Genomic DNA, 8,654 nt, shown 5'->3' on the forward strand with positions numbered 1-8,654 from the left:
TCCGAAGCCAGGAGCCAGGTGCTTCTCCTGGTCTCCCATGTGAGTGTAGGGCCCAAGCACTTGGGCCATCCTCCACTGCACTCCCGGGCCACAGCAGAGAGCTGACCTGGAAGAGGGGCAACCGGGACAGAATCCGGTGCACCAACTAGGACTAGAACCCGGTGTGCCGGCACCGCTAGGTGGAGGATTAGCCTACTGAGCCGCGGCGCCAGCCCTGAGTATCTTATGTGTCCCGTACCCATGATTCTGAGATGTTGGAATGTTTTATCTATCCATCATCCATCCATCCCTCCCTCCCTCCATCCCTCCATCCATCCATCCAGTAAGCTTTTACTGAGCAAGTACTAGGTCTCGGAGAGGACTGTGATGAGACACCCATCTCCCTTCTCTGCCAGTAGATTGGAGGAGGTTGCACATTGGCAAGTAGCCCCAACATGGTGTGAGAAGATCATAGAAAAACCCTCCCAGGCATCGGCCACAGGGCTCCCAGGCCCAGAACCACCTCCCACCTCCCGCCTTGTGAGTCAGAAATTAAAATGCATTCACGAATCCCATCCTAAAGTCCCAAACAACTCTGCACTTCAAGTGGTAATAAATATTTTATGTCCAATTGTACTGCATTTCTCTCTGTGTTTATTAAATGGAACTTCTCTTAATTCCAGTTATTCATTTTAATAGGTCAGGCCTTGGTTGTGATTTAAACAGAATGCCGTGGAAACAGCCGTGGTTAAACACTGTAACAATATGGATTATTAATTTAATTGGCCGGCAATTACTTGTTTGGACTCCGAGCTAACACATTTAGTTCTGTCTCCGGTGGCCCATCATCAGCAAAGGTCATGACTTCAACGTTCAGAAGAATGGGGAAAAAGGAATTGAGCTTGCGATGAGGGGGAACCAGACAGAGCAGCCTGGGGAGGCGGCAGGCTGGCGGGAGGCGGGACAAGGCAGGGGACAGCAGTTGTCGCCTGCTCATTCAGGCTCCTTCCGCAACCGCTGCCCGGGTTGGCAACTGCCAGGAGCCAGGAAAGGGCCGATGCCCCTCAGTGTGGTGATGGGCGCAGCCCACACCAAGCACAGCCTCGCCTTTCTTCTGGATACCGGGGCCTCATGGAAGGCCTGGAGCTGTGGAAAAGCCCAGTGAGAGGTCAGGTCTGCAGATCAGAGCCTTCCAGACGCCACCCAAGGTTGGCAGGGGTCCCCGGGTCCCTGAGATCACCTTGCACCTGCATTCCAAGACCTTCCTTTCCTAAGGGTCTGCCAGTTTCCAGGTGAGCCTTACCCGTCTGCCCCAGGTTCCTGCATTAGCTCAAGTGGCTCCACTTGTCCATGGATTTACAGCTCCCCTGGGTTGACTCCAACATGGACTTGAGCCCCTTCCTTGATTCTAATGCAAGTCCCGCCCACCCTGGGCACATTTGAGAGCAAAGGAGATGGGGCTGGGCCTTTGCAGAGAGCAGAGGGGCCTCACAGCAGGTCAAACGTCAGGGCGAGCATGTTCTCTTCATGGGCAGCCCAGGCTCCCTAGGCTGAGATTGTCCCTGGGGTTTTTTTTCTTCCAGTTCTGGGCTGACTTCCTGACTGTTATCTCAGCTCCTCACCTGTTCCTTACAGAGCAATGGCTCTCACTCTGTGCCCATGGACTTCGCGGTGTTCTGTGGAGTCTGTGTACATGGAAGGGAGGGCATTACATATTTCTTTGTGGAAGGCTGCATTTTCGTATTTCCTTTTTGGCGAGTGTAGGAGACGTGCCATAGAAGTATGGGTTGTGGCTGGTGCTGTGGCTCACTAGGCTAATCCTCTGCCTGTGGCGCCGGCACCCCGGGTTCTAGTCCCGGTCGGGGCGCCGGATTCTCTCCTGGTTGCCCCTCTTCCAGGCCAGCTCTCTGCTGTGGCCTGGGAGTGCAGTGGAGGATGGCCCAAGTGCTTGGGCCCTGCACCCCATGGGAGACCAGGAGAAGCACCTGGCTCCTGGCTTCGGATCGGCACAGTGCACTGGCCGCAAGGCGCTGGCCATAGAGGCCACTTCGGGGGGTGAACCAATGGAAAAAGGAAGACCTTTCTCTCTGTCTCTCTCTCTCTCTCACTGTCTAACTCTGCCTTTCAAAAAAGTAAAAAACAAAAGTATGGGTTGTGTCCAGGAATTTGTCACTATGGGAAATCCAGCTACTTGCAGACTGCCGGTGGTGCGGTATCATTGGCCTCTGCTTCAATGCTGTGCTGGTTGGTCAGCTGCCTTTGGATTGCAGTGTTCCTGTCTGCAGGTGCTTAGGAGCCCTTGCTTGCCAACTCTATGGCAATTCTGGACTCAGCAGCCACTCAGTGTTGAAGTTGTGAATTCCCACCGTGAGGGGTTAATTCCAGAAACCTTTCAGGATTCAGGTATTCCTTGTAAACAGCTGTGAACTTTTAAAAATACTTTTGCAATGATTTTTCTTTGCGAATCAGGACTTTTAATCAAAACTAAAAACAAAATCAGGAGTGTACATTGTGACATATATTGTTCTTTCCAAGACAAGGATGGCATGGTGGCCACAATCAAGTCAAGAAGCATCAAGTTCCCTATGCAAACATCTTTAGAATATGAGACTGGGGGCTGGCATTGTGGCATAGTGGGTTAAGTTGCCACTGGCAACACTGGCATCCCACTTAAGCACTAGTTTGAGTCTTGGCTGCTCCACTTTGTGTTAAGTTTCCTGCTAATGCACCTGGGAAAGCAGCAGCTGGCCCAAGTGCTTGGGTCCCTGCACCTACATAGGAGACCTGGATGGAGCACTAGGCTCTAGCATTCAGCCCGGCCCAGCCACTGTCACTGTGGGTATCTAGAGAGTGACCCAGAGGATGGAAGACTCTGTCTCTCTCTAGCTCTATCTCTCTCTGTGTTGCTCTTTCTTTCAAATAATTAAATATTTTTTAAAAAATAAGATCTAGGTTAAAGTTGCTTAATTCTTTCAATGTCCTGCTTTGTTATTTAATGTGCTTATAAACTAGCACCTACATTACTCTACTACAACATAAAAAATATTTTGATAATTGTGTTCTAAATTGATTGGCTTCTTTTTCATCCTATGTTGCTTTATTCATTTGGAAATATTAATCTGAGAAGGTATCCATGCCTTCTCCAGACACCCAGTCAGGTCTCGCAGAGTAATTCAGCTTCTCCGAGCCCACCTCAGTCTTGTCAAACTTGGGACCTCTCTCTGGGTGGGGTCCAGCCTGTGGTTGATGGGGGTGATCCTCCCCTACCCTCACTGTCCTTGGATCCCCACATTGTCAGTCCCCAGGCGCTGCTGAAGAAAGTAGGAACAGGGAGCTTGGTTCACTCTGCTTCTCAGCTTGCGGAGCGGCAAGCCCATCACTTGTAGCTCCAAGAAATTGTCAGGATTGCCGGAATGTAGAACAGTCCTCAAACTTGGAAGCAGTGGTTTGTGGCCAAGCAGAATTGCGTCCACGCCCTAGTTCCCTTCCTGTCTCAGGAGTTGATGACTTTCATCGTCCGTATGCTCAAAGTGAGGCATAAACCTCTGAAATGTTCTGCAATGTGCTATCCCCGAAGAAGACACAACTTGAAATGTGAGTGGAGGGAGGAGGATTTCATGTTGTATCAGATGGGTGGCCAGGCCCTGCCATACAGAGGCACTCAGCCCATCATTGAATTATTAACAAACAAATGATGGATGAAGCAGGAGATGGTGATTAATGTTAGCGTCAACTTGCTGGGGCCAAGAGATGCTCCCCTAGTTAACAACAGGATTCTGGGTGTGTCTGTGAGGGGCCTTCTGGAAAAGACCAGCATTGGAGTCAGTAGACTGAGTAAGAAGCCCACAGTCACCAACGTGGGGAGCCATTATCCAATCCATTGGGTCTCCAAAGGGAACGAGAAAGTGGAGGAAGGCAGGTTGTCCCTGAGCCAGGACATCCGTCTTCTCCTGTCCTCAACACTGGTGTTCCTGGTTGTGGGTCCTTCAAACAGAGGCTAGGACCTGCACCGTCAGCTCCTCTGCTTCTCAGACCTTCAGATTTGAGCTTTGGACAGGGCCGGAGTGGCACCACCGGCTTTTCTGGTTCTCCAGTTTGCAGAGAACAGAACATGGGGTATCTCAGTCCCCTGTCCCCACCGCGTGAGCCAATTTCTCCTGCGCGCGCGTGCACACACACACACACACACACACAGGCTCTGTTTCTCTGGAGAACCCTGATTAACACAAGGTATTGATGTATGTTACTGGGGGAGGGGATAGATGGAAGGACTAAATCCCTAAGCAGGGTTACCCCTGAGAACTCCGGAGCTCAGTCCATCCCCTAGTGGGTGTACAAGGGTGAAACCAGTTTCCAACAACACCCTAAGTGTGCTGGAGAGGAGAAGCCACAGATGGGGTTGGTGTCCGTGACCTCCTACATAGTTCCGCAGTGCGTCAGCATTTGACACCTCCCATCTGCCTGCCTGCACAAGTAGTGCTGGCCCCACGCTCCTGTCCTTGCCATGCTGTCCACACAGCCAGCCCATACTCAGGGGACAAGGAGCATTGGTTTCAGGACAAAGACCAAGGACTTGACCTCCAGGGTGGAGGTGGGAGACCAGGCAGAGAGAAGTGTGCAGTTCCTGCAGGCATTGAAGTTGGAGGAGAAGAAGGCAGGGTCAAGGACAGGGAGTCAGGGAGAACGCGACACAACGGGTGGGATGGGGAGACCTGGTCCATGAACATGGATTCCAAATGAAATCCTAGAGCAGTGGATGTATGGAGTGGTTTCTGACTTCCCTGTCAAAGAAGTGGGGTAGAGGGAGCGCCCTGCCTTCTCCGTCCTGAGCCTTCCGTTCCCACCTTGCTAAGTGCTAGGCTCTGTAGGGCGAGATAGTCTCTGGGAAAGCCAAGCTTGGCAGCCATTTCTCTGAAATCCAGAGGAAGCCTCTGTTTCCTGAAGACTCCGTCCAGAGTGAGCTGGAGGCAGTGCTTCTGAAAGAGAAACCATTTCTAAATGCAGACAGATGGCTCTCCACGGGATTCTTTCAAACTGGTGTGACACTGGGCACTCGCAGCAAGAATGGAGGCTGGGAGAACAAGGCTGAGCAAAGAGCAATGAATGGAGCCCCTACTGTGTGCCAGGCAAGAAATGGCCTCACTCGGCCGGCGCTGCGGCTCACTAGGCTAATCCTCCGCCTGCAGCGCCGGCACACCGGGTTCTAGTCCTGGTTGGGGCACTGGATTCTGTCCCGGTTGCCCCTCTTCCAGGCTAGCTCTCTGCTGTGGCCCGGGAAGGCAGTGGAGGATGGCCCAGGTGTTTGGGCCCTGCACCTGCATGGGAGACCAGGAGAAGCACCTGGCTCCTGGCTTCGGATTGGCGCAACGCCAGCCATAGCAGCCATTTGGGGAGTGAACCAATGGAAAGGAAGACCTTTCTCTCTGTCTCTCTCACTGTCTAAATCCGCCTATAAAAAAAAAAGAAAAAAGAAAAGAAATGTCCTCACCCTCCACAGGGACACCGCAGATGAACCAAAGAAGCAGGCCGCCCTGACACGCTCTCGCAACAGGTCTTCGAACCTGTGAGCCACCATTTTGTGCGGTGGTGTCTCTAGGAGAGCCATGTCCACTTCTGTGGTCTGGACTGTTGGCATGGCCATGCCTATCCTGCCAGTAACAAGCTTCCGAAAGACTCTGGGCTTGGACATCTCCAGGTGTTTATTTGGCTTTTCCTATTTCTTGGTTTTTAATTGGTTTCAGATGTGAGTACCCAATAGAGGCCCTGAATAAATAAAACAGATCATAAAATATGGCCAAGCGAAATGGGCGTGAGTAACCCCAGCGTGCATGGAAATGTACTTCCAGAAAGGCTCATAAATAATGAGGTGGAAACAGTAGTCTATTTTCTCTTTAATGGAAAGCCAATTAGGAACCCTCTCTGGACTGGCGGGAAGGAGCCAGGTTCCTTTGTTCTGAAATGAGGAGGTGGGTTGGTTGGGTGAGGGGAAGCCACTGAGCTTGCCAGAAGAGGGCAGAGGAGACGTTTTGGTCACTGGGCCTGTGGAGAGTGACAAGAGTGGTAGGCGTGGGCTTCACATCCCACATCGGGCTTCTCCAACTCCTTGCCAGTGGCTGCAGGACGAGCTTCAAGTCCAAGCTGACTTGGGGACATAGTTAGCAGAGCTCCTTGGAGGCTGGCAGCAGGGAGCCTCCCTGGGAACTCACAGAATCCTGTGGTTGCTGTCCCTTCCTGGCTTTGCACCACCACCTCCAGGAAGCCTGAGGGAGCTGGCCTGCTGGTTTCACAGCTGGGGCAGGCCAGCTTTAAGCAGCAGGAGGTGGGAGGGGAGCCCTAGATCCTGGAGCCTTTCTCTGCCACAGCCGGTGAGTCTCCTTTCACGGCTTCCCAACTGCTCTCCCTTTGTGCTGGGGTTTCCCCTCTCCATACCCTTGCCTTCTCTGAGCTGGTAGTGTCCTGTGAGAGGCTTCCATGCAGGACAAGGGAGACCATCTCCTTCCCCTGGGGCAGAGTAAGCACAGTGTCCTCCACCCTACAGAGGAAGGAGTTGAGCGTGGGAGAAGAACTGGGACTCTCCAAAGGCCCTGAGCTGCCAAGCAGCAGCACGGGAAATCAGTTCTATGACTCGCCATGATTGCCCGGGGCGGGGGGCGGGTGGCAGTGCCCGCCGTCTCTGTCAATGGGAGTCGTGGTGGCTTCCTATTAGGAGCACTAGAGGTGCCTCTAATGTGTAGTGCAGAGCGTAAGCTCTGGAGTCAGGCAGGCCTGGGTGGGTCCTCGCCTCCATCCCTTGACAGCTGTGTGATCTCGGTCAAGTGTCTTAATTGCTCTAAGCCTGCTTTTGCATTTGTGAAATGTGGTGGATGGACGTAGTTCCTACTCAACAGGAAACAATGAACGGCAGCCATACTGCTGGGAGTTCCTGTGATGAGAAGACTCTGTGGCCCGCCAGCCCTTTGGAATGGCCAGCAGGTGCCCGCATGGAGCCCACCACAGGCTTTGGAACATCACTGCCTGGCTCCCACTGTCTCAGTGGAAAGTGCTCCCTGGAAAGCTAGCCCGGTGAAACACAGCGGGCATGCCCAGCCACACCCAGCTCCGGCTCCATGCTGATCAAGTGGAGAGGAAGGCAGGCCTGGGGCTGAGGCTGCTGGCTGAGCCTCCGTGGAGAATCTGAGGACCCTCGTGCTCACCACGACAGAGACACCACGGGGAAATAAGTCAAGGCCAAGTCTGCTTCTGCATCTCCTTTAAAATCAGAATTGCTTGCCATTTTGTGGCAAGGCCTCCACCAAGCAGAGCAGCTCTGCTGTGTCGGCGCCCAGGGCCCGGGCAAAGGGCCACAGAGGGAGAAACCTGCTGCTGTCATCTCTCGTGATGAGCTCTCTCCTGTGGAAGTGATACCCTGCCACTCACACTTCTGTGAGACGCCAGAGAATTCCCTGAAAAGCACAGAGGCCCAGAAGACGAACAGAGCGTCCCAGGAGACTTGACCACTGGTGTCTGCCGCCAGCCACTTGTGGAATGCAGGCACACTGCGTCACTTTTCAGGCCCCTGGGGCAGCAGAGCCAGGGAGAAAGGATGCGCCACTTGGGAGACACATGTGATGAATCAAACACATTACCTCTCAACCCATGAAGTGTGTCCTGGTACCTCCGTGGGAAAATGGTATTAAAAAAGAAGGCATGTTGTCCATGAACTTTATGAAGTACCCTGGTACAGATGCAGAACCTGTAAGGGTTAGCATAAGCTGCCCACTGTTGGACCCTGTGTCGGAGTTTGATGGTTGCAAGCAACAGAAGCCCATTGCTAAAGATGCAAGATGAAGCTGAGCAGGCAGGACTTGCAAGAGCAGGGTGTGGTTAGTTTGGGGCTTGGAGGTAGTAGGAGCTCATAGACAAGCTCATTTGGGAATTCTAAGCAGGAGGTATGAACTTGAACTTGTCTCTTGACCCAAAATGTATCCACTTAGAAGAAACAGTTTCGTGGGTTGGCCTGGGTCTCTTGATCACACCTTGTACAAGGAGGACACACGTTTTGAAAGGCAATGCTTTCCAGATTTAATGCAATGGGAGAGTGTGGTCATTCCCAGAAAAGAACTGGGGTGCTATTGCCAAAATCAGAGGAGGGATGCTGCCCCAGTCTACTGGTGAGCACAATAGATGTGCAGTGCCACAGCCAGATTCAAGCCAGACCAGTGATCCAAGCCATGAGCGCTGTCACTAACGCCCACACACCAGCCCTCCACCTCCAGGAGGCCTTACTTCTCTGTCCAGGCCCGTGGCTTCCTCTTTAATGGGCCCCGTGATGCTGGCACTGCCTGGGAAGGGTTCGTGCCCCTCTGGAGAGGAGTCTCTGAAGAGGGCAGAGGAAGGGGAAGTGAAAGAGATACGGAGACAATTTAAGAGCAAGAGAGTGGCATGGAGAAGTGGGAAGGGCCTGTGGCTTTCTCAACGTGGGAAAATCACAAATCACTGGGAAGTTTTGTGGGGGGAAGGGGAACACACAGGAGCAAGTAACACAGGGCCAGAATAAAAGATGTAGGAGCCACTGGGACATCGTACATGAAGCAGCAACCCAGGTATACTCCAAGGTATTGGAGTTGTCGGCTATTAGAAAACGTGTCATCAATGAAAGCTAGAAGTTGTGGATTTAAAGAAATGTAGAGCGACCG

Source organism: Oryctolagus cuniculus, chromosome 15, assembly GCF_051225735.1.
Source record: "Oryctolagus cuniculus isolate XC-2025 breed Fujian yellow rabbit chromosome 15, ASM5122573v1, whole genome shotgun sequence".
NCBI classification, from domain to species: Eukaryota; Metazoa; Chordata; class Mammalia; order Lagomorpha; family Leporidae; genus Oryctolagus; species Oryctolagus cuniculus.